Source organism: Oryx dammah, unplaced genomic scaffold, assembly GCF_014754425.2.
Source record: "Oryx dammah isolate SB20612 unplaced genomic scaffold, SCBI_Odam_1.1 HiC_scaffold_12, whole genome shotgun sequence".
In the NCBI taxonomy this organism is placed as follows: domain Eukaryota; kingdom Metazoa; phylum Chordata; class Mammalia; order Artiodactyla; family Bovidae; genus Oryx; species Oryx dammah.
The window spans coordinates 57,924,180-57,949,680 of record NW_024070196.1 but is presented as its reverse complement, the minus strand read 5'-3'; the positions used below and the strand labels follow the sequence as shown (position 1 = coordinate 57,949,680).

General features: G+C 44.1%; 1 long non-coding RNA gene across 1 annotated transcript; it reads left to right on the top strand.

Moving 5' to 3' along the window:
- Positions 1 to 6,478: 6,478 nt before the first annotated feature.
- On the top strand, positions 6,479 to 21,670 carry LOC120871584. Its single transcript, XR_005723056.1, has 3 exons — positions 6,479 to 6,520; positions 16,473 to 16,516; positions 21,293 to 21,670. It is a non-coding gene; the product is annotated as an uncharacterized LOC120871584 (long non-coding RNA).
- The last annotated feature ends 3,831 nt before the right edge of the window (positions 21,671 to 25,501 follow it).

The window sequence follows — 25,501 nt, the reverse complement described above, 5'->3', positions numbered from 1 at the left end:
TTGTTTAATCCTCCTGTGAAAGAAACACTATTATCATCCCATTTTGCAGATGGGAAAAATGAAGAATGAGATAAAAATATCCAGAATGTGCCACCACCAAGTCTAAGCCCCTGGCCTCTCTGCTCTCACTCCTTCACCCCACCCTCACTGTGTTCTCTCTCCCACACAGCAGTTGGAAGGAGTCTAACTAAACCTAAGTCAGATCAAGGTCATTCCTCTCTCCAAACCCTTCCATGACTCCCACCTCATTCAAGGTAAAAGCCAAATGCTCCTTCACCATCTGCAGGGCCCTGCGTGCCCTGGCCCCTAGCTCTCTTGCCAGTGTCCCTGCGCACACTCGGCCACAGGCCTGTGACCTCCCTGGGGCTCTTCTCACAGATGCAACCGCAGGGCCCTGGCCCTTGCGGGCCTTTCCGCTCCTCAGCTCAGGTGTCCCCATAGTGATAAGATCCTTTCAGGCCTCTGTACCTAAGACGGGGTGCCTCATTCCCCTCTCTGGCACCCCTCACTCTGTTCAGTTTTCTCTTAGCATCTAAACCCCCCTGACATATATCGCTTTCATATGTTTTTGCCTGTCTCCCCCTCCCTCTATTAGAACATCAGGTGATAGAATATAAAGGCTCTTTTCTCCTCTTCTTTGTTCACTGCCATATCCCAAGTGCCTGGATCATTGTTTGTTAAACATTTAAATGTTTGTTAAATGAATTACAAAATAACATTAAGTGGTAAGTGTTTGGTCCCTGTCTGGCATAGAGCAAGTGTCAACAAATGGCTGTTACCATCAGAGGTGTTAAACCACCTTGGGCCACAGACAGTTCTTCTCCACGACAGGAGGACGAGGGTCATGCCAGCCCTGAGCCTCATTCCACCTCCATTCAGAAAACTTAGTCCCATGGGAACTGCTGAAGGGCCATCTCCCCCTAGGAGCAGCTTAGAGGGGACAGCAGCCGTTCCTCGCCTGGAACGGGGTCCCAAGCCAAAGAGGAGGGCATCCCCCAGGCTTCTCAGGCTCTGTGAAGTCACACTGTATCTTTAACACCCTGAGTGGACAACTGCCCTCCAGAGCCAAGATTAGGGTCACGTGATGTGCCTGAGCCTCTCAAGTGAGTTCTGTGCCTCCCCTCAGTAGCCTGGCCGGTATGGAGGACTAAATTTTGTATCACAATTTGATTCTCCCTGTAATTTTGCAAGTAACACTTGCCCTATAAAATATTCAAACATCAAAGATATGTGTAATTTAGAAAATGAAATACCCCTTTCCCCAACCCAGATAACTTACTGTTAATAATTTGGCATGATGGATATTCACCTAGATTTTTTTTCCAAAGCATATTCTAACATTATTATTATTATTACTTACAAAGATGGGATCATATTGTATGCACCTTTTGCACTTCAGTTTTTCCCCTTAATCAAGTTTACTGAGGTATGACTTATATATAGTAAAATTCACTGGTCTTAGTGTAACGTTCTTAGGATTCTCAACAAAACATCATCAGTTGTGTAAGCATCACCACAATAAAGACTTAACACAGGGACTTCCCTGGTGGTCCAGTGGCTAAGACTCCGAGCTCCCAATGCAGGGGGCCTAGGTTCGATCTCTGGTCAAGGAAATAGATCCCACATGCTACAGCTAAGAGTTTACATGCCTCAACTAAAAATTTCGAGTGCCGCAACTAAGACCCGCTGCAGCCAAATGAACTTATTCATAAGTGGTGTTTTTTTTTTTAAAGACTTAATACAGTTTTAACATCCTCTGAAATTCGCTTGTGCCCTTTGTATTCAACCCCTTCCTTCATGCTTTGCTCCTGGCAATGACTAAACTGTTCTCTGTCCCTAAATTTTACCTTTGCCAGAATGTCATATAAATGAAAATACAGAGTATGTGGCCCTCCACTAAACATAATCCATTTTGTTGCATGAATTAGCCTCTCCTTATTTTTTATTGGTATATGATATTCCATTGTATAGCTGTACCATGTTTTGTTTAACCACACATCAGTTAAAGGACATAGCATTGTTTCCATTTTGGGGGTGACTACAAATAAAGTCACTATAAAGAGTCACACACAAGTTTTGGGGTGAACATAAGTTTTCGTTTCTCTTGGGTAAATACTCAGGAGTGGGATGGTTGAACTATATATAACTTTACAAGAAAATGCCAGACTATTTTCCAAAGTGACTCTTCCCACGCTCCTTGCTTTTTTGTAAGCTCCATGAGGCCAAGGACATTGTCTCCTTTCATTATTCCTGCATCCTCTGCCTAGAGCAGTGCCTGGCACTTAGGAGGTGCTTAAGAAATGTGTGGAGGATGAAAGAACCCCAAGCCTGCAGACCTCCTCCGCCTGAGGAAATGTGGAACCACATCATTAACCCACCGGGGCAACACCATGAATGGTGCTCCCTGGCTGTCTCTCACATGTCTCCGCCAGTCCTCTTCCTGTGAGTCCTTGGTACTCTCCAGTTTTTTCACTTCAAGACAAGGCTACATTTCTTTGCAAACTTGTGTGTGAGTTTTCCATTAAAACAAATTCCTAGAAGTAGAATTGCTGAGTCAAAGTTTACAAAAGATCACAAGTTTCATAGATCCTGCAAAAAGGTTATGCCAATTTACACTTTTGCCGAGAGTGGAGGAGATAGCCTGCTTCTGGAGACTGCACGCTTTGCCACAGCCTCACCTACACTGAGGATGGTCACTTGGGATAAATGTGTTAAATCTATGTTGCTGGAGGTCTCAGGGTCATCAAGATCAGGGCTTCCCAGATTTTTGGATTTCACATGTGGGTACACTGTCCAGAAAGAATGGTGGAGATCCATGCAAGACTGCTAGCTTCTTGTTTGGCTAAGCAAAGACGACAACAACAACAACAAAATCAAGACTGAAACAAACCTATCTACAAAACATAGTACCACCTCCTACGGCGTCATAGATAAAAGGACATTTTTCCCTGTTGAAAAATTGGAAAGGCAAACGTGGAGAATAAAATCAATCTAATTGTAATCCGGTTGGACTTTTTTTTTTTTCTGATTTCACTGTGAATTGGGGAAAAGAATGCATCCTGGGTCTTGCAGATGAGTTTGGATGGGAGCCTGGTTAATGCCAGCAGGCCTGCATAGGTGACCCTGCGAGGGCTTTAAATGAGAACAACAAAAGATAGTTGGGGAAAAAAATAAAAGGAAATTGAAAGGGGGGAAGAAATGAAAGTGTTACAATTAGTTAATTGGGCTCAGTTCTTGTGGTTGTAGCTTTATCTCCCCCACTGTGCATGGAGTTCTTCTCTACATCAAAGACCATCGATCGCCTGGAGAATTGGAACCACTGTTTATGGAGTGCTTTGAAGATGTAAAGTACTGTTTAAATGCTAAGTATTATTATTATTATGACTTTAGATTTTAAATACCTCCTTTTTTTGGTGCTGATGGGAATTTTTCATATGTTTGCCATTTTTATTTTATGCTGAAAGGGAACTTGTCTGTTAAATCACACCTCTATTCAGGCTGGGGTGGGGCAAGCACTCTGACGTACCTTTGGAATATGGAACCGAATTCACCATTCTGTCCTTGTAAATTGTGTTCTCTGGGAAGATGAACGCTGTCAATCCGATCCTGTCAGTTTATGTAAGAACATGTCTCCAGATCTAATTGAAATACAGTCTCTTTCCAGGCAGGGTTGATAGAGTTATCACATTACAGATTTTATTTGACTCTGCATCTCAATTCATTCCTTTGTATAGTTTCCAGATTTCTTCATAAAACAGAATTAGACACAGTCTTGACATTAGAATTTCACGAAGAAGCAATCAAATCCAAATTACTTCGAAGAAGGAAAGGACTATAAAAGTGACTAAACAAAATGAAAGGGAAAAAACCTTCTGGAGGGCCCTAGCTCGTGAATTAATTTTCTGATTTGGTCCTTGGGACAAGTCCAACTTAATTTAGGAGGTTGCCTGACTTAAAAACATGAAGAAAGACTTTTGCATCTGTGGCTACTAAGGGCTTAAAGATAAATATTGTAAAGTTTGAAAGTTTTGTTTACTTTTCACCCTCACAATTTTTTTTAAGATTTTTTAATTTTTTTTGGCATAGAACTCAAGACAGTATCCCTCTCATGTGTTCACCGTGTGCTAATAGATTTTTTTTTGAGCATTAATGGGGAATTTTTTAAATTAAAAAGTCATCAGAGCTTAAATGAATCATCCAGCATAAAACTTGGATCCAGAATGAAACATAGTCATTGGGTCTTTGCAATTTCCTATGGTAACCAAAGACCAAACTGTGTTTTAAAAACTTTTCTAGTAATGAGATTCACAAGAGGTCTCAAGTTACTAAGTGGCTTTGAGCCTCTTTTGAAACTGAAGTAAAGGAAAATCTCATTAATTTGAACTGTGCTAATAACGGAATTTGTTATAAGTCAGCCTGGCCTAAGCTGCAGTTTACCTTTGCTCTATCTGTGAAGAAAACTTTACCAGTGTAACCGTGTAAAGAAGGTTGTGTAAAGAGTGTCTCATGTCTTTAAAGGAATAAACCGTTTTAAGGCTTTTAGCACCTCGTCTTACCCAAAGAAATTCCTGCCAAATCCAGATGAGTTTTAAATGTTGATTAGAGCAGCTGGGAAGTAATACTACTTGGGAACTCTTTCTTTGTCAAATGCTCCTCTGTACTCAAAAGAAAGAAAGGTTCATTTTGTTTAAGGATTCTAAACAGGCCCTTTAATGCAGACGGATCTCTTAACCTGCCCTTCATACATACTGTCATGAATGAATGAGGTTTTATTGAAGCAGTAGCAAAGATCTGTAATTACAACCACCAACAAAGGAAGGAATTCAATAAAATGCTTTTTTCCATGACAGCTATATGTGTCAGGCCATGTGCAGCACTTTTTAATTTCTTCATGTGGTGCCTGGTAACTAAATAGGTTCTTACTAGATGGTCACATTACTATTAAGTAATCTGTGTCTTCTTCCAGTTATAGGAGGACATTAACACTTGTTGACCTCATGGCTATCAATGGATGGATAAAGAACGGTTAAAGGAAAAGGAGGAAAATATATGTAAAAAAATAGATAATAGATGATAGATAAGGGTGGATGAGGGCTTCTCGGGTGGCACTAGTGGTAAAGAACCCGCCTGCCAGTGGAGGTAGATGTGAGAGACACTGGTTGGATTCCTGGGTTGGGAAGATCCCCTGGAGGAGGGTATGGCAACCCACTCCAGTATTCTTGCCTGCAGAATCCCTTAGACAGAGGAGCCTGGCAGCCTGCAGTCCATGGGGTAGCAAAGAGCTGGACACAACTGAGTGACTTAGCCTGCACACATGCAGGGATGGATGGAGAGATAAACACAGGGATGGATAGATGGATGGATAGAGGTACACAAAGCAAAGAAACAAGAAGTGGCACTTTGGGCATGCTAGCCCAATGTCCCCACTCCAGTACTCTTGCCTGGAAAATCCCATGGACGGAGGAGCCTGGTAGGCTGAGTCCATGGCGTTGCTAAGAGTCGGACACAACTGAGCGATTTCACTTTCGCTTTTCACTTTCATGCATTGGAGAAGGAAATGGCAACCCACTCCAGTATTCTTGCCTGGAGAATCCCAGAGACAGAGGAGCTTAGTGGGCTGCTGTCTATGGGGTCGCACAGAGTCGGACACGACTGAAGCGACTTAGCAGCAGCAGTAGCAGCCCGATGTCAGTGAATGGCTCTCTCCATCCAATCAAGAACTGTGGCAAGGCACAGTTGAAAGGTGGCCATGTACCAAGAGTGACATAGCCCTTCTGGCGATTACAGCAAGCTGGCTTAGGAGTCTGTATCTGGTGCTCCTCCAATGAGGTTCCAAGGTCTTATTAAACTTCATTCAGTCATTTCCCTATCAGACAAATAAGGAGGTCATTATAAGTGCTTTCACTATTAAATATAAATGCTGTGATGAATATCCTTACAAATAGGCTCACTTCTAAAGGAAGTGAATAGATAGGTAGATAAATGTTAGATGATAGGTAGACAGATAGATAGATAGGAGGGAATAAAGAAGGAAGGAAATAAACAATCAAAGAAACAATTGAATAAATGAGTTATGGTATGTCCATACAAGAGAATACTACTCAGCAATAAGAAGGAATGAAGTATTGATAGACAGCAATGTGGATGAATCTAAAATTATTTATGCTGAGTGAGCTTTTCATAGCTTCAGTTTTCTTATCTGTGAAATGGGAATAGTAAGTAGTGTTGTCCACAGAGTCTGTGAAACAAAGGCATGAGAGGCTCAGCACACTGCATGGCACGCAGCAGGCACTGAGTGAAAGCTAATTTCATTTTAGTTTTTATATAGCAGTGAGGAGGTGAAGAGCTTGGACTCTGGATTCAGGCTGATCCAAATTCAAACCCCAGATAATTGCCCCTGGGCAAGTGACTTAATTTCTCCAAGCTCCAGTTTCCTCCTCTGTAAATGAGAAGTGATACAAACGCACTGGTTAGCAGTCTGGCAGGAAACAGAAGGCACACTGAAATGGAGTAATCTGAGGTGAGTTTAATATTAATAGATTATTTGCACAGTTGTGGGCAGGATTTGGGGAGACCAAGGCAGAGTGCAATACCTGGGGATAGCAGAGGGAGGTGCTATTCCTGTCTTGGGTCTATAGGAGCAAGGAGAAGTGTTAATTCCAGAACCTGGAAAGGGGAGCTGTATGGAGAGAATCACCCAAAGGAGCCAGCCTATAGCCACACAGCAAGGAGGAGTCTGGAGGAGTGGGAGTGGAAGTACTGGCCCCAGTTCATTGCCTTTCTTCCTCTTCTTCTTGTGCAAATCCAATCAGAGGCCAGAGTGCATGGGAGCCGACTGGTGCCATCCACTCCGGTCAGCCTCCTGGGCTTAGAGCAAAGGTAAAGGGGGGCCAGCAGACCTAGAGGTGCAAAGAGATGAAATACAATATGCAAAGGTCCCACCTCATAGGATCAGTAGGATGAACTGAGTTCATGTCCCTAAGGCATTTGCACATAATGAGGCTTTGCAGTCCATGCTTACCCCAGAACCCACCCCAGCCTGGGTTCTTGAGGTTGGTGCCAGGCCAGCCTTGACCCAACCTACAGTGCTGGGAATGCAACTGAGCTGATCTACTGCTACATTCTGTGTTTACTTAGAGAAAACTTGGCAGCTGAGAGCAAGAAGAGGTTGACTGTGGTTTTCTGCAACAGCTGGGGGGCGGAGGGGAGGTGGAGAGAGGGGAGCTGGAATCTATTAGGACGCCTGAAAGCCAAGAGACCCCAGAGCCCAGGAATCTGAGAAGAGTCCAGGTTGAGGGCCGAGTCGGCCTGCATTCTCTTTGCCAAGGGGGCTGTGGATTTCGGGGGCTAAGCAGCAAGCCCTGGGACCTCATCCCCACGGGGCCGGGCCATGGAACAGCCCCCGGTGCTGGCCACGTGGAATGTGCCACTCTTGGAACTGAGGCTTTTGCTTTTCAAAATTGGCTTGTAAATCTCTGTATAGTTTTCAGGGTTTGGGAATTTTATTTTATCTGGATTAAAGTCATGTTCTGCTTTGGCATCGGAAGGCGTTTATGACTGTTAAAACAAGAAATGAAAAATATAGGCCTGGAATCGGCAAGGCTGCCTCCTGCCAGACTCCTAGGGATTTGTCTTGGGGGCCGGGTTGAAGGTTTTCTGCCCCGTCCCCTGCCTGCTCTGTTCTTCCTTGGTCAAGCTGGAGCTGACTGAATCCAAGCACCAAATACAATGCAGGGAGAGTCCATCAAGAAGAACACCTCTCTTTTTCCTTGGGTGAACTTTACCATCTGGTTCCGCCTCCCCTCACAGCACACCCTCTTCTCGGTCATTGTTTAAAGGACTTTCTCACTGTCACTGTCACTTGGCTTCGCTTGGTCTAGGGGGCAGATGGCTTAAGACTTTTGCTTCATCATTTTGGGATAACTTTGAACTCCCCAAATCACAATTTGGGGCAAGATTTAAATAACTGCAATTCCAGCTTCTTTGGCCTACTTTGCCATCTTCTCTGTTCCCTCTGCCTTTTAAAACACACACACACACACACACACACACACTTCTTTCCTAATGGCAAAGGTTATAGATGCTTCACGAAGAACACTTGAAATGCAAAGAAAAGCACACCCACGGGGGGAAAGAAAGCAAAAAATCACGAGAGAAAGTAACTCAAGCTTTTGGCAAAGATTGTTCTAGTATTTTTCCTCTTCTCCATTTATCTATCATTTATCTATTTTAAAAGTATCACAATGTGCAATCTTGTCTCCTGTATTGTCACTTATATGTTGGGAAAATCTCTGTATTCCTACAGATAATGTGTTGTATTTTATGACAGTAACAATAATGATTGCCATTTATTAAGCACTGTGGTTTAGAACTCAGCCTTTGTAGACAGAGAGATTTGGGTTCCAATCTCAGCTCAGTCAATGTCTAGCTGCGTCTTTGGGCAAGTTACTTAATCTTGCTGGGCGTAAGTAGGTGTTAATATATAGTAAGTATTCAATAAATTCCAGCTCATATTCCTATGGCTGTGTTCAGCAGTGATCCATGTAAGACATTTGTCTGTGTTTTTCTTTTCATGAGAGTGTTACATGCAGCATTCTCTCTAAATCAGAACTTTGCGTTCCACAGCATTTGTTTCACGGTAAGCAGCTAGCTGATTTTCAACTTCTATCTTCCCTCAAGAACACGTGACAAAATTGGCAGTCTGTACTATGCAAAAATTCACCCAGAAATGGGAGAGAGGGACATTTGCACAAGCTGGGTTGTGTCTACAGAATTAGAAGGCACATTTGGACTAATTTTAGTGCTAAAAATTGGAAACATTGGAATCATGCTTCATAGGGAAGGCAAATTCTCAAAAGTGGTGAAAGGAATCCTCAGGAAGGTTTGAATTGGGTACCATCCCCTCAAGGTTTGGGCACCAGCCCAAGCTGTACACAGGTCTCGGTTTGTCTGGGAGTTGAAAGGTTCAGGCGGGAAAGAGTTAACCGTCCTTTCAGCCTTCAGGTTAGCAATGACCAGGGAGGTCTCCTTCACGTGCCTCTTCATTGTCTTGGCTTTCCCGGCTATCTGCTGTCCATTGTGTGGCCAGAGATAATTTTGATCCCGTGACCCGGCAGTTGCTGTGTCGGGGCCCGCTGGTATTTTGTCCTTTGGGATTTCTGAGAGGCACGGGCCTCTGTGATTGGCCTCACGTGGGCAAAAGCTGCACACAACTCACTTTGTATCTGAGGAGACGGAGCGGGGGCCTTACTCCTTTTTTGTCGCAGCCAATCAGGCTGGGGCTGAGAATTTATGAGATGAGGGGGAACCATTTGGAAGAAAGACGCCCTTGTCTGCGGGCCTGGCCATTGCTCGCTGGTGCGCGTGGGGCGGCTGGGAGGGGCTGGGCCGGCAACCCGGGGATGGATGGGGAAAGAAAGAAATCTGAGCAACCAGGGTCAGAAGTCTTTCTGGGAGCAGGAAAGAAAACTGAGCAGGTCGCCTTGCAGGTGGGGAGCCAGAGCCCTCCCCAGGGGTCAGGGAGGGGCGGGAACATTGCATCTTCCTACAGACCCCATTCCCCCACAAGGGCAGAGCCAGAGAGGTGACATCGAATCCCTTCTAGAATCAATCCCGGCAGCCAGTAGCCTAGATGTGGTAATATCTCCACGGAGGCAGCGAGGTACAGCTTTTCGTCTTGCTGGCCTCGTACCTTTTGGCTTCTGATCTCTGAACCTCAGTTTCTTCATCTTTTAAAGGAGGTGGTTGGTTAATCACAATTCCTTTCTCATGGGACTTTGGGAGAAATGTGTGGAATGCATTCAGTATAGCACCTGGTATGAAGTCAGTGCTGAATAAGTAGAAGCTATTATTAATGATGATATATTTGGTTTCAGAAGAGAGTAGTCTGTTTTCATGAAAGCTCAAATTAAAGTTCATTCATTCACTGGTTCTTTCATTCATTGGTTCGGGTGATCAGTAAAGACTGATCAGGGCCTTCTACGTGCTGGTTATTTTACTGGAGGTAATGATAATAGTAGCTAACACTTGCTTGGGGCTGACTCTGAGTTAGGCTCTACTGCCAACCCTTCATATATATTAACTTATGCAGGCTTCACAAGCAGACCATTGGGTGGGAAGAGTTTCTCCCAATATCTGAAAGTAGAGTGTTCCTACAACACTTTGTAAGCCAAGATTGTTTAAAGCAAAGAAGCGATTACTTTAGGATACATCTTGCTCAGCAAAAAGCAGAGACATCACTTTGCTGACAAAGGTCTGTATAGTCAAAGCTATGGTTTTTCCAGTAGTCATGTACAGATGCGAGAGCTGGACAATAAAGAAAGCTGAGCGCCGAAGAACTGATGCTTTCAAACTGTGGTGCTGGGGAAGATTCTCGAGAGTCCCTTGAACAGCGAGGAATCAAACCGGTCAATCCTAAAGGAAATCGTCCCTGAATACTCATTGGAAGGACTGATGCTGAAGCCGAAGCTCCCGTACATTGGCCACTTGATGCAAAGAGCCAACTCATTGGAAAAGACCCTGATGCTGGGAAAGATTGAGGGCAGGAGGAGAAAGGGGCAACAGAATGAGATGGTCAGATGGCATCACTGACTCAATGGACATGAGTTAGAGCAAACTCCAGGAGATAGTGAAGAACAGAGAAGCCTGGTATGCTGCAGTCCATGGGTCACAAAGAGTTGGACATGACCGAGCGACTGAACAACAACACATCTTGTTCACGTGGACTTCCCTGGGAGCTCATCAGAATACACCTGCCAATGAAAGAGACTCAAGTTCGATCCCTGGGTCAGGAAGATTCTGCAGAGAAGGAAATGACAACCCACTCCAGTCTTCTTGCCTGGGAAATCCCATGGACAGAGGGGCCTTGGATACAACTGTGCGGCTGAGCACACATGCACATCTTGCTCACAAATTCACAATTCAACACTGTGGCGACGTGATGCTGAGACTGGAGCTGCCACTGCTGCTGCCTGGGGGCACCTGTTGCCTCTATGAATAACCAAACAGCAAAACAAACAGTGAACACTATTTTGGCTTTTAGCCTTTTTTCTGTAAAAGTGAAAGTCCTCTTCACATTTCTTTCAGTTACTGATGTACTGATGGGTGCTGGTGTGGGTCTATGGTAAAAGTGAAGTGGTGTGAAGCAAACTTCTGATAAGCAGGGGACACCTGTGTTGAGAAAATGAATTTGGTCAAGATCACAGAGCTAGTAAGATTAGAAGCTGAGATTTGAACTAATGTCTGCCCACCTCTCCAGTATGTGTCTGAAACACTCTGATAGCTCTAAACTAAGAAACCAACACATGACACCAGCCCCACCCACTCAGGGCAGTCCTGTCCACTAGGACTTTCTGCAGTCATAGAAATATTTGCTATCTGTGCTGTCCATGGCTACTGAGGATTTGACATGCAGCTAATGCAATGGAGGAACTGGATGTTAAAGGTTTTGTTTTAATTTGCATTCATTTCAATGTAGATTTATATAGCCACAGTTGGCTGGTGGCCATTGTATTAACCAGGACGGTTCTAGGAATTCAGAGTCTAGGTGAAGCCATTTGTGTTAATCAAGGCAGTAGGTGTTATGCTATCCGTTCAGTTCAATTCAGTCGCTCAATCATGTCTGACTCTTTGCAACCCTGTGGACTGTAGCACACCAGGCTTCCCTGTCCATCACCAACTCCCGGAGCTTGCTCAAACTCATGTCCATCAAGTTGGTGATACCATCCAACCATTTTATCCTCTGTCATCCCCTTCTCCTCCTGCCTTCAATCTTTCCCAGCATCAGGGTCTTTTCCAACGCGTCAGTTCTTTGCATCAGGTAGCCGAAGTATTGGAGTTTTAGCTTCAGCATCAGTCCTTCCAATGAATATTCAGGACTGATTTCCTTTAGGATGGACTGATTTGATCTCCTTGCAGTCCAAGAGACTCTCAAGAGTTTTTGCCAACACCACAGTTCAAAAACATCAATTCTTTGGTGCTCAACTTTCTTTATAGTCCAACTCTCACATCCATACATGACTACTGGAAAAACCAAAGCTTTGACTAGATGGACCCTATGGCTCTGCCCAAGTTCCAAGGGCATAGGGAAGTCAGCATTGGTGTGGGGTGGGCACCTGTGGCCAGGTCAGGGGAGGCTTCCCTGAGAAAAATCTTCTCTGAGCCAAGTCTGGAGGAAGGAGGAGCTGGCAGGAGGCGAGGTCTTCTCAAATATACCCACATAAGCTGGGTTTCACAACACAGATGGTGGTCAGTCAAGACTTTGGTGGGGACTGAAACCTGTAATCAAGACCCAGGGTCTTTTCTGAGCTACAGGATAACCAGAGCTTCCCCCTGAAGGATGAAAGAATATTGGATTCAAGAATCTGTTCACTGTGGTGGTGTTGTTTTTCTTCAGTTTACAGGTATCAGCTTGTGTTTAGCTTCTAACCATCACCTCTCTGAGGATGTGAAAACATCAGGAAACAAATCTGAAAGATTCACCAGCTCATCAGAATGCTTTGTCAATATCATGTGAAGCTCAATGTCCAGGAATCGTGAGCCAGCTGTAGGCAGACAAAAGAGTAGTAATAATAATAAGGATAATGATGATAATAATGAAAAACAGTTACCACTTATTAAGACACTTACTTTGTGCCAGACCCAATCTTAAGTGCTTTCGTGTATTGATCGTCTCACACAATCTTACAATCTATTCTCTACATGGCAGGAGAGTGGCCTTTTTAAGACATAAACTCTAAATCAGATCATACTAGTCTGTGGCTAAAAACCCTTAAGTGGCTTCCCATTATATTTAGAATGAAATCAAAGTTTCTGGCCCCAGCCTGCCAGGCTTGTCCCCTGTCTACTTCTCCCCATCTGCTTCCATCTATGCACCCAGCTCCAGACACATAAGAACACTCTCTGGTATAAAGCGCTAAGCTATTGTCTGCCCCAGGACAATATTCACCCTTACCCTCCACTAGAATGAATGCGCCGGCGGAGAACAAGGACTTTGTTTCTTTGCTCACTATTGCATCATTAGCTCCTACGACGGTTAAGAACTCAATAAAAATATGTAATTGAAAACATTTCAATCCTATGTACTAGGCATTATTATTCTCATGTAACAGATGAAGAAATTGAAGGTCGGAGTGGTTCATTTGCTCGAAGCCACACGGCTTGTGAGTTTCTGACTCCATAGCTGGAGGAATCTGTCCATTTCCTCATCAGCCAGCCGTGCGGAGGCTGCACACCTACCCCTGGAGGATGAGCATCCTTCAAGTTGTGGTTTTCATCCTTTCACTCTGCAAACAGTCCTGGTTTGCCTCACTTAGTCCTTTATTGCCTGGACCTGTCTATATAATAAGAAACCTAGCCTGCATAACAACCCAGTCTTCTTCTGGCTTTTACTTTATGTTTTTCTCTGATCATAAAAATGAGTATTGGAGACAGACTGGAAAATGTAGGAAAAACATATAAAGAAGCTGGGGGAAAAACCACTCATGACTTCACAACCCAGAAGCAAATGGGTTAACGCTTTGGTTTCTTGATTGCCAATCTTTTCTATGGTCCTGATCTCTTTATCTGTATGTAATTTTGTGTCCTGCTTCTATCCCTTAATACTCTATCTTCAGAGTTCTCAAGGCATTGCAAAGTTTTCATAAGCATTAAAGCTAATGGTTGCGTAATACTCCTTAGGTACACTCAATTTACTCAATCATTTTTTATAATTGGGAGGTCGGGGGATGAGATTCCCTTTTCTTATCTTGCAAAGTTAGTAAGCCAAAAATAGGCTTAAATGTAAGGAGGCACATATTACAATTATGATTTAAATATAAAGAGATGCTCGGGCAATTATGTTTCCCTTTTGAGATCAGAAAAAGGAACATTTGGGCTTCCCTGGTGATTCAATGGTTAAGAATCCACCTTGCAATGCAAGGGACACTGGTTTGATCCCTGGTCCAGGAAAATCTCACATGCCACAGGGCAACTGAGCCTGTGCACCACAACTACTACGCCCATGCTCTGGAGCCCACAAGCTTCAACTATTACAGCTACTAAAAGCCCGCATGCCCTGATACCTGTGCTCTGCACAAGAGAAAGGGCTTCCCTGGTGGCTCAGACTGTAAAAAATTCTGCCTGCAATGTGGGAGACCCAGGTTCCATTCCCAGGTTAGGAAGATCTGCTGGAGAAGGGAATGGCAACCCACTCCAGTATTCTTGTATGGAGAATTCCATGGACAGAGGAGCCTGGTGGGCTGCAGTGCATGGGGTCACAAAACAATGAGAAGCCCTTGCACCACAAGAGAGTAGGCCCCCCCTCACCACAACTAGAGAAAGCCTGCACGCAACAATGAAGAAGCAGCACAGACAAAAACAAATACTTTTTTTAAAAAAGAAAAAGGCACATTTGTATGCCATCAGAACAATTATTGCTATTACTTTATCATTTCCTGAGATTTCATAGTATATTAAACTTGCAGATATTTCAGAGAAAATCATGGATTATACCTAAATGTCTTTACCCAAAGCAAATGTTTTAGGGCTGTGTTGACTCTTGGCAAAATCCCTCTGGTTGCCTTATCAGGGATACTTCCTTAGCCGCTAATCCTTCCCATGATGGGATCCGGATGGTAAAGAACCCACCCTCCTGCCAGTACAGGAGATGTAAGAGACATGGGTTCAATCCCTGGTCAGGAAGGTCCCCTGGAGAAGGGCATGGCAACCCACTCCAGTATCCTTGCCTGGAGAATCCTATGGACAGAGGAGCCTGGTGGGCCACAGTCCATAGGGTCACAAAGAGTCGGACACGACTGAGTGACTTAGCACATAGCACAGCTTTCCATGATATAGCCACTGACAAGTCCCTCCTCTTGCTGGTGATTGGTTCCATGGGGGGCACGTGACCCCATTCTAGCGACTGAGACCGTGAAGATGGGGAAAACTCTCCTTGCTCCAGGAGGTAGAGTGAAAAATGGTTGGGATTCTAGAGGCCAGAAAGCAGAGTTCAAGGTCTAGCATTAGGGCCTAACCATGTCATGTGCCTTTGGTCATGTCACTTCTCTTCCCTGCGGAATGAGGATCATAGTCCTTGCCTCAGAGAACTGTGAAGGTCAAATGAGGCATCTAACAGGGAGGGTGTGTAGTAAACTCAAAAAGGCCATAAAGTTGTTTGGAATGCTTATGATCCAATGAGTTATGACCACAATGGCTATTTAAAAAGACTTAAAGGTCAGTAGAGCCAATGTTCTCCAGCTCAAATCTTTAAAAGACTTGCTCTTGTTATAAGACGTTATATATAAACCAGATTAGTGGGTCCTCTGCTTGTCATAAATTCATGGGGATTTGAAAGAGTGGGTGGGGTAGGCTGTGCTGGTTGCCTACCCAGTATCCATGTCCTACTTTTCTCTGTCCTAACAAAAGATCTGCTGGGGTCAGGCATTCGCATTGTCCCCATTCAGAACGTGACTCAGGGCGAAGTAACTCCACCTCCAGCTGCAGGGGTGGGCCTGATTGGTCAAAGAATAGCCCCTCTTCTTGCCAGTGATTGGTTCCGTAGGGGTCACGTGACTCCATTCTGGCAACTGAGACCTTGAGTGTGGGAAAACCTCTCCTTGCTACTAACAATTTATGACCGGAAAGGAGAGTGTTTTGTTTTCCTCTGGATGCCCTACCTTGAACTCTGGTCGCCATCTTGCTATCAGAATGGGGGATGAAGGCAACACGGACAGGGGAGGGGTCCAGAGAATGATGCTGGATGTGTTAATAACAACAACAACAACAACAATAATAGCAGCAAACACTTTTTGAGCATTTAGAGGTTTACAGGTACTATTCTAAATGTATTATAGGCTTTAGCTTAGGGGGGCGGCTACAGCTATTTTAATGGCCAGTGAACCTAAGAATGGTTTTTATATTTTCTAACGGTTAAAGAAAAAAAATCAGAAGAACAGCATTTCAAAACATGTGAAATTACATAAAGTTCAACTTTCAGTGTCCATAAATAAAATTTCATTGGACCACAGTCATGCCCACTCATTTATCTGTTGTCTACCATTGCATTCATGCTATAACAGCAGCGTTGAGTGGTTGGGCAGAAACTACCAACTACCTTGCCAAGAGCGAAGCCTAAAATATTTACTACCTGGTCCTTCATAAAGTTTGCCTACCCTTGCTTTAGCACAGACAATAGTACTATGAGTCAGTGTACTATTTCTAGCCAATTTTTAACAGATGAGAAAAATGTGGCTCAGAGAGGTTAATAATTTGCCCAAGGTCATGCAGCTATTAAGAGCTGGACTTGAGATCCACTACCAAACAATCTCGCTCTAGAGCCAGTGTTCTTAACCTCTTTGGGAAAGAACCTGTATTTGCGATGACATTGTTGAGATGTTGAGTCAACCAACCCCAAGGCTGCCTCCTTTGGGATTTCCAGATTGAAGAGGTACTGTGTTAGCAAAACCAGTTTGAGACTGTGTTTCTGTTCTTCGCAGGTGAAAGCCTCCCAGCTAATGCCATGAGGAAGCACCTTAAAGAGGTAAGAGCAGAAACAGAAGGCAAGCTCTTTGGAGCAACTGCTTTCTTTCCTCAGTCAAGAGAGTAAAAGCTTTCTTTCTCTAGGCAGTTCAAGTCTCCACAAGTTCTTCCCTTTAAGAGGGATTATGAAGGAAATCCTATTTTAGGATTGCTGCTGCTTTTGGCAATCTGCAATATTAGCCTGATGAGGAATTACACTCGCTAATAAAATATCTCAAGTTGGGCTGAGTCTAATTGTTGCAAGTGCTGGTTGTAATAGCCTGTCACAAGGACTTCTATGTCAGCTCATCCCTCGCTTGGCTACAGCCCATGTGGAAAATCAATTTCCTCTAAATGTTTGAAGAATGGCACAGAAGGACCTGATTTCTTTTCCCTCTGCTGGAGTCAATCTGGAGATAGTGAGCCTATGAGATGAGTGAAAATAGCTATGATTACAAGACGCAGGATAGAATGCCAAGTTGAGCAAAGCCTGATCACAAGCTCTGAGTTCTAGAGTTTATGTCCTGAGACCGCAGACAATTACATTTGTGTCCCAAATCAACATGCTCTTGAAAAGTCACAGAACAGAAAGGATCTGACTTCAGTCCAGCTATTTCACTTCTAGGAATCTCTCCCACTGAAAAACTCCTATAAGTAGGCAAGAATATACAAACAGGGTGTTCCTCACAACCTCCTTTGAAAAACTGGAGGTAATATAGTTATCTGACAAGAGGAGACTGGTCAATTAAAGGGTCATATTTCCAGGCTGCTGCTGCTAAGTCGCTTCAGTCGTGTCTGACTCTGCGACCCCAGAGACGGCAGCCCACCAGGCTCCCCCGTCCCTGGGATTCTCCAGGCAAGAACACTGGAGTGGGTTGCCATTTCCTTCTCCAATGCAGGAAAGTGAAAAGTGAAAGGGAAGTCGCTCAGTCGTGTCCGACTCCTAGTGACCCCATGGACTGCAGCCTACCAGCCTCCTCCGTCCACGAGATTTGCCAGGCAAGAGTACTGGAGTGGGTTGCTATTGCCTTCTCCAATTCCAGGCTATGTACCCACTAAGAAGAAACAGATAAATCCATATGTATTCATGTGGAAAGATTTTTGTGATATGGTATTGAGTGGAAAAAAAAAAGAAAGCTGAAGACCAGTATGTGTAGTATAAGTTTGTTTTGGTTTAAAAAATGTGCCCATTTATATGCAGATGCTTGTACATGCAGAAAAAGGTATGAAGGGATACACACCAGGTTATAGATGGTGGTGGCTAAACCCAGAAAGTAGGAATAGTGCAGATGAGAGGGAAAATGTTCCTTCTATATTATTGAGATTTTTTACGAGAGTATATGAGTTTGACAATGATAAAGGAAATAAAGAGTTGACTTTCTGGCATGTATGAATAACATTGTACTCACCACCATTTCTGAGGGTGCAGAGAATCAGCCTCAATTCCACAGCACTTACCATTCAATCAAATCACAGATGTAAGTCTGTTACATAGCCTAATCTGACAGGTCATAGCTCCTCTTAGTTTATAGTTGTCCCAAAGAGACTTCAACCTTAGCTATCTGCCTGCCAAATCAGAACCAACCCAAAATGTCCTGCTACCAAGGCCAGAATTTAAAGATTTACTTTAAAAATCAATGGCAAAAGATATGTAACATAAAATGTACTATTTTAACCATTTTCAAGTATACAATTCAGTGGCATTGGGTACATTCACAGTGTTATGCAACCACCAGCTCTGTGTGGTTCCAGAACTTTCTCATTACTCCAAAAAGAAACCTCACGGACTTCCCTGGTGGTCCAGTGGTTAAGAATCTGCCTTCAAATGCAGGGGATGCTGGTTCCATCCCTTGTCAGGAAACTAAGATACCCGTGGGGTAACTAAGCTTTCCTGCTGCAACTAGAGAGCCCATGCTGCAATGAAAGATCCGATATGACGGAATGAAGATCCTATGTGCTGCAACTGAGAAGTGATGCAGCCAAATAAATAATTTTTTATTATTTATAAAAAGGAAACCTCATACATATTAGCAGTCACTCTCCACTCCCCTCTGCCCAACCCCTCTTAAACCACTAACCTGCTTCCTGTCTCTATGGATTTGCCTATTCTAGACATTTCATACAAATGGAATCATACCATATGTGGCTTTTTGTGTCTGGTTTCTTTCATGTAACATGATGTTTTCAAGGTTCGTCCATGTTGTAGCCTGTATCAGTACTTCATTCATTTTTATCCATTCATTTATCCATTGTATGGATAGGCTACAATTTATGTGTTCATCAGTTGATCCACATTTTAGATGTTTTTATCTTTTAGATATTATGAATAATACCATAAACATTTCCCATACATATTTTTGTTGAGCACCTGTTTTCTACTCTTTTGTGTATATACACAGGATGGAATTGTGGGGTGAGATGGTTAACCTTATTAAGATTTGCTTTTAAAATCTCATAGAGCTTCCTTGATCATAGAGGACATAGCTTGAATGGGAAAACCTTCCCCTAAGTTCTCCTAAGTTTCTCTATCATGTCCCCCGAGTCTAGGCAGTTAAGTACATAGATGAAGATAATTACTATGTAATTACCTTATCTATGCTTTAAAAACCATCTGCTAAGATCTCACTTCTAGGTTATTCCAAATATTGCTATCACATGAGCATTTGGGGAACTGTTATTCAAAGTACATTAAACAAATGGTTAACCCAGGATTTCCCATGAAAGTTTCACTTTCTGTTACCACTTGTGGAAATTCAATAGTTCTGACTATTACTAAGCACAATGGCACTAACTTTGAATTGCTGAAACACCAGACCAGGTGAACAGGATCTTGAAATGGGCTTTTGCTCAATGGTAGCTTGCAATTATCAGTGTATCTTAAGATGGGCTTAACTTGGGATCAGTACCAAGTTGGGATTAACGAACCATAGTAGTTAAGTTGCTTTGGGACAGTAGGACCTGGATTCAAGTCCTGACTTTGCCATTAACTAATTTACCCTGGGAAAGTCACTTAACCCTTCTGGGTCCCCCAGTTCTCTTCTCTATAATATGGTTATAGGACATACTTCATGGCTTATTCAACAAACATTTATGCTACACCTATACGAGCATTTACTGACCACAACACAGTGGTCCCTGGTCTTGTGGGGAGAGGCAAAAAATAAATATAACTAAAAGTAATTATGAGGTAGTTAGATGGTGGTACATTTTATGAGGAAAAAATAGACCAGGAGGGCTGAGGGAGGGTCTGCATTTTAAATGGTGTGGTCAGAATAAGCCTCCCTAAGAAGGTGACATTTGAACAAAGACTTGAAGGAAGAAAGAGGATAAGTCATGTGGGTAACTGGGAGGAAGAGGAACAGGTGTGCAAAGGCCCCAAGGCAGGAATGTTCTGTCACATTCACAGAAAGTTGAGGAGACTGACTGGTATGCCAGGCCCAGCATGCATTTGGGGGAGAACAGAAGAAGCTGATTTTGTGGGCTTTGGGGGAAGGACTTTGGATTTTACTCTGAGAGAGAAAAGGAGCCCTTGTAGGCTTTTGACCTAAGATGACTTCTACCTCAAAAACATCATTTAATCTGCTCTGTTAAAAGTAAAGCACAGAGAGACAGGGGCAGCAGCAGGCAGATCAGTTAGGTGCATTCTGCAGTAATGCAGGTGAGTCAAGGTGGTGGCATAGAGATGAGAAATGGCAAGGCTCTGAATACATTCTGAAGGCAGAGCCAACACAATTTCCTATCAGGAGGATTAAATAAGATAATGCAGGCAAAGCTCTCATCACAAAGCCTGCATGTAGTTAACACAAAATAATGGTAGCCGCCTTTATTATCAAAGTGTGTTCCCTTGTAGGCGCAGATTAGGAGCTAAAAAGAAGTGAGCAGACTTGCGTCGTGGTCCATTGGTTAATAATCTGCCCACCAATGCTGGGGACATGGGTTTGATCCCTGGTTTGGAAAGATTCCACATGCCAAGGGGCAGCTAAGTCTGTGAGTCACAACTGCTGAGCCCACGTTCCCTAGAGCCTGTGCTCCTCAACAAGAGAAACCATGTCAAATGAGAAGCCCGTGCACTTCGACTAAAGAGTAGCCCTCTACTCGCTGCAACTAGAGAAAGCCCATACGTAGCAACAAAGACCCGGTGCAGCCAGAAATAAGTAAATAGAAAGTGAGTAAAAGAGACCATATTCAGTTTCCAGTGTGATTTGCAGTGAGTCATAAGGCCACCAAAGGTAAGGAGGCATTGACACAATGAAGACAAGGACTTCTGGACCTTCCAGAGAACTGGAAAACCCAAAGCAGCAAAAACTGACATAATTTAGGCCACAAATAGAGATTTTAGATATCAAGTTTTTAAAATAATTGCAAAAGCTTCCTTTTCGATGCAGTGGTAAAGAATCTGCCTGCCAATGCAGGGGTTGCTAGAGACTCGGGTTCAGTCCCTGGGTTGGGAAGATCCCCTGGAGGAGGAAATGGCAACCTGCTCCAGTATTCTTGCCTGGAGAATCCCATGGAAAGAGGTACCTGGTGGGCTGTAATCCATGGGGTGACAAAGAGTCGGACATGACTGAGCACACACACACACACATAGTGTGTGGAAGGCAACATCAGTCGGGGGAAAATGTTTGTTTCTAGATTTCCTCGCTTTGGAAATATTTACTGGTGATATTGCAGCCCAGGTATTTAATTTGGGGTTTTTGATTGAATGCCCAGTTCCAGAATTCCTTTCAGGAAGAAAAGCCAATTGCCAGGAGACAACTGGATTCCTTGCAGCTCACCTTTTCTTTGTTCCAAATTTCAGAGATGAGATGAAAGGTCGTTCTGAGACTGATAAAGATGGATTTTTCCAAGGGGGATGCCAGCATTGCTCCTCGAGCCTCTGGTAATTACACCTCCTGGAAGCCCTCTGCCAGCCTCTTCCCATCAGACATCTGGCCCCAGCAGGAAGAAATGGGGACCAAAGCACTTATTTTGGTTTTGACATCGGCAAAGGAAGGCTGATTAAATTCATCATGAGAGCAGATGAAAAGCTACCAAACAGTATCTCTCTTCGTTGCATCACCTGCATTTCTAGACTGGCCAAAGGTCTTGCTTCCTTTTTTTTAAAAAATTTTACTCTGGTTTAATGTGTGATTTTTTTTTTTACAGTTAATTAATTATACAATAATAATGCCAATGAGTTTATTGTTAATTATTTGTATCTGTACTTAATATTTATAAGTATGCTCAGTTCTTGCGAGCTAACATTTGGCTTGTCAGATGTGTTAGTCATTGTAATTAATTGAGCCCATGTATGTTAAGCGTCTGTCTACAATGCGGGAGACCCAGGTTCGATCCCTGGATTGGGAAGATCCCCTGGAGAAGGAAATGGCAACCCACTCTAGTATTCTGGCCTGGAGAATCCCGTGGACAGAGGAGCCTGGTAGGCTACAGTCCATGAGGTCACAAAGATTCGGACACGACTGAGAGACTTCACTATATCCCTATATGTTCACTGAGTAGATTTCTAGGAATAGCAGCAGATATGAAATGTCTTCACTACCCTGAACTTATCTTGATTTTTTGTTGTTTTTTTTGACCACACTGCATGGCATGTGAGATCTTAGTTCCCTGACCAGGGATTGAACCTGCATCCCCTGCAGTGGAAGCATGGAGTCTTAACCACTAGACCACCAGGGAAGTCCCCTGCACTAGAGAGAGAAAAACTTTGGAGGTTGGATCCTTTGGGTGATGTTCATTCTTTACCTGTCAGGCCTCTTTCCTCATTCCTCTTGAGATGGTCTTTTCTGTAAGACCCTCCACATCCTCTCTCTTGTGACTCCCCCCTCCTCCTTCATTTCCTTTGTACAACCAGGCCCAACTGCCTTGCTTGTGAGGGTCTGGTGCAAAATAAAAATATGGGTCCCGTTGGTCAGAAATGATGAGGAATTTCAATATGGTGACAGCGGAGTATTAAACCCAGTGTGAGACCCTGGTGACTGCCTAGGTCACACGCCAGTGAAACTGGCTCTGCATGCCATGGTTGCCTTTTGCTTTTTCACAAAAGGCATCTTCCCACCAGAAAGCACCCCCTCCCTCTTCTCTACAGCTGAAACAGGGCACAGCACCCAGAAGGGGCTCGAGAAATGAGTAAAAGATTTTCCAAATGCAAGCCTGAGAAAAGCAGGGCATAATCATGGAGCTCTCCTGTTTTCCTCTGGATGGGTTGGGTTCTATATTGATGTAGAGGTGATGGTCACAGAGGGGTAAGTGTTAATCACTCAGTCGTGTCTGATTCTATGCAACCCCATGCACTGTAGCCCGTGAGGCTCCTCTGTCCATGGGTTTTCCAGGCAAGAATACTGGAGTGGGCAGCCATTCCCTTCTCCAAGGGATCTACCCCAACACAGGGATCAAACCTAGGTTTCCTGCATTGCCGGCAGATTCTTTACCATCTGAGCCACCAGGGAAAGCCATGGTGGTGGTGGGGGTGGGAGGTGGTTGAGGTAAACATTTGTCAAAACTCATCAAACTAGACTTCAGAGGACTGCACTGCACTGAGGATCATTGCACACCAATTAAGAAACAGTGGGCCTAAAATAACCCCCAATGGCTCCACATTACCCTCAAGACAATCTTGTTTTTGTCATACAAGGTCCTTCCTCAGGGGGCTGTTCATTGTTTTTCAGCCCCACCTCCAGCACTTCTGGGCTCCCTGTTTCCTAGCTGTGCTGGCTGCCCACTCCCTCACGCCCTTCCTGCTCAACAGCTTCCCAGTGTCCCAGGAGTAAAGAGTCGAATACTAACAACCAGTATCACCAGGGAAGGACTGGGGAGCTGCAGTGGAGTCCTGGAGCTTCCTGCTGTGTCACGTGTTAGCCTTGTCTTCTCCGCATTACGGCAAGTAGATGGAGGCCCAGGGAAGAGAGGGTGAGGCGGAAGGCATGCAGTGGGCTGCAGGCACTGGCTATTTATCCATCAATACAAAGGTAGGAAGGAAAGCTATGACAAGCCTAGACAGTGTATTAAAAAGCAAAGACAACACTGTGCCTACAAAAACCCATAGAGTCAAAGCTATGGTTTTCCCAGTAGTCATGCGCAGATGTGAGAGCTGGATCATAAAGAAGGCTGAGCACCGAAGAATTGATGCTTCCAAATTGTGGTACTGGAGAAGACTCTTGAGAGTCCCTTGGACTGCAAGGAGATCATACCAGTCCATCCTAAAGGAAATCAAGGAAACCAACCCTGAATATCCACTGGAAGAACTGATGCTGAAGTTGAAGCTCTAATACTTTGGCCACCTGATACAAAGAGCTGACTCATTGGAAAAGACCCTGATGCTGGGAAAGAGTGAAGGCAAAAGGAAAAGGAGGCAGCAGAGGATGAGATGGTTGGACAGCATCACTGACCCAGTGGACATGAATTTGAGCAAACTCTGGGAGACAGTGAAAGACAAGGTAGCCTGACATGCCGCAGTCCATGGGGTCACCAAGAGTAACACACAACTTAGCAACCGAATAACAACAAAGGTAGTCAAATATAGGACCTGACATAGCCGGGCTCCTGAACATCAACCCACTGCCTAAAATGAGGGCCAGCTCTTTCTTCTCTGTCGACACTTCCCTCTTCCTCCTTCAAGTCTCACCTTATGGGTTTTCTCCTCCAGGAAGTCTTCCCTGACCCCATCTTCTCTCTTGACCTCTCCTTCCATAGCATTTACCACACTGTCCTAGATGAATTGACATGTGTCTGCTCCAGCTCTTTAAGGCTGAGTCAGTGTCTTCCTAGTTCCAAAGTCCAATAAAGTGCTGGACACAGACACCTGGGTACACACATGAGTGAAAGGTTTTCTTTTGGCTTTTCTGGTGCGTGGTGCAGACACAGATAAACTCGCATGGAGGGATGTGTGAACAGCGAGTGAGTAAATGTCCCCCATACCTTATCTATCACTCCTTTAATTGAGACAGTGGGGAATCTTGGGACATGGGTTTGGAGAGAATGTATTGCTGTAGCTAAAAGGTCTCAGACTGTGGTCTCAGGCAACCCAGAGAGATCCTAGACCTTGCTGGCAGGCATGCACAGGCAAGCGACTTGACCTTCCTGAGCATCAGATCAGGTCAGTATTGCTCTAACTTCACAGGGTTATTGAGAGGCTCAAAGGCAATAATACCTGCAGAACACTTAGCCTTCAGCAGCTCTGACTCAAAGAGAAGTTGGATCTTGTTCACCAGGGGGCCTGAATCGGTGACTGTGGTCACCGGACAACAGGAAAAGAGGTCATCTGCCATTTGTAGCCGTCCTTGAATAGGCAGCTCTGATTTTTGCCTTCCATGAGCTACCCAGTCTCCTGGGTCAGGCAATTGCACAACAAAAGTGAACTTTTCTCTGCAAAAAGAATATAACTATTGGCAGATGTCACTGAACCGAAATCTGGAAGACAATAAAAATGGGCATTTTCTTGTGGGCCTCCAACTTCCTGTTTCTCTGCAGGAAGACCCCAATTTCAGCCCTGAGAGAGAGAAGACAGTGGTCCTCAATCATAAAAATCAAGAGAGAAACCAACGCATTGATTGCCTTCCCAGTCAAAACGCCTTGTTTTCTGCCTTTCTGAATATTCTGCCCAAGAATAATTCTTGGCTAAAACGTGGCATAAATTGTCCCATTCCCCATGCTTCCACCTCCTTCCAAACCACGGTCTCCCAACAAATCCTGAATTCCCAAGAAAAGGCAGTTTTGCATCCTGCCTGAGAACTCAGACTCCAGAGTCAGACAGATTGGAGTTCCAGTCTTCCCCTTACTGGTTCCTGGCTGTGAAATCTTAGTCAAGGCTCTTAACCTCTCATAGTTTTTTTCCCTACCCTGTTGGATGAGGAAAGAACAGTGTCTATATGGTGGAGTTTCTGTGAGGACTAACTGACACTAAGTGGCAGAACTTGGTGAGATTTCACGAAGTATTGATTGTTGTTATACTCATTTGTTTTAAAGAGAGGATATGGGATGGCAAAAATATTTTAAATGCTTATAATAAGCC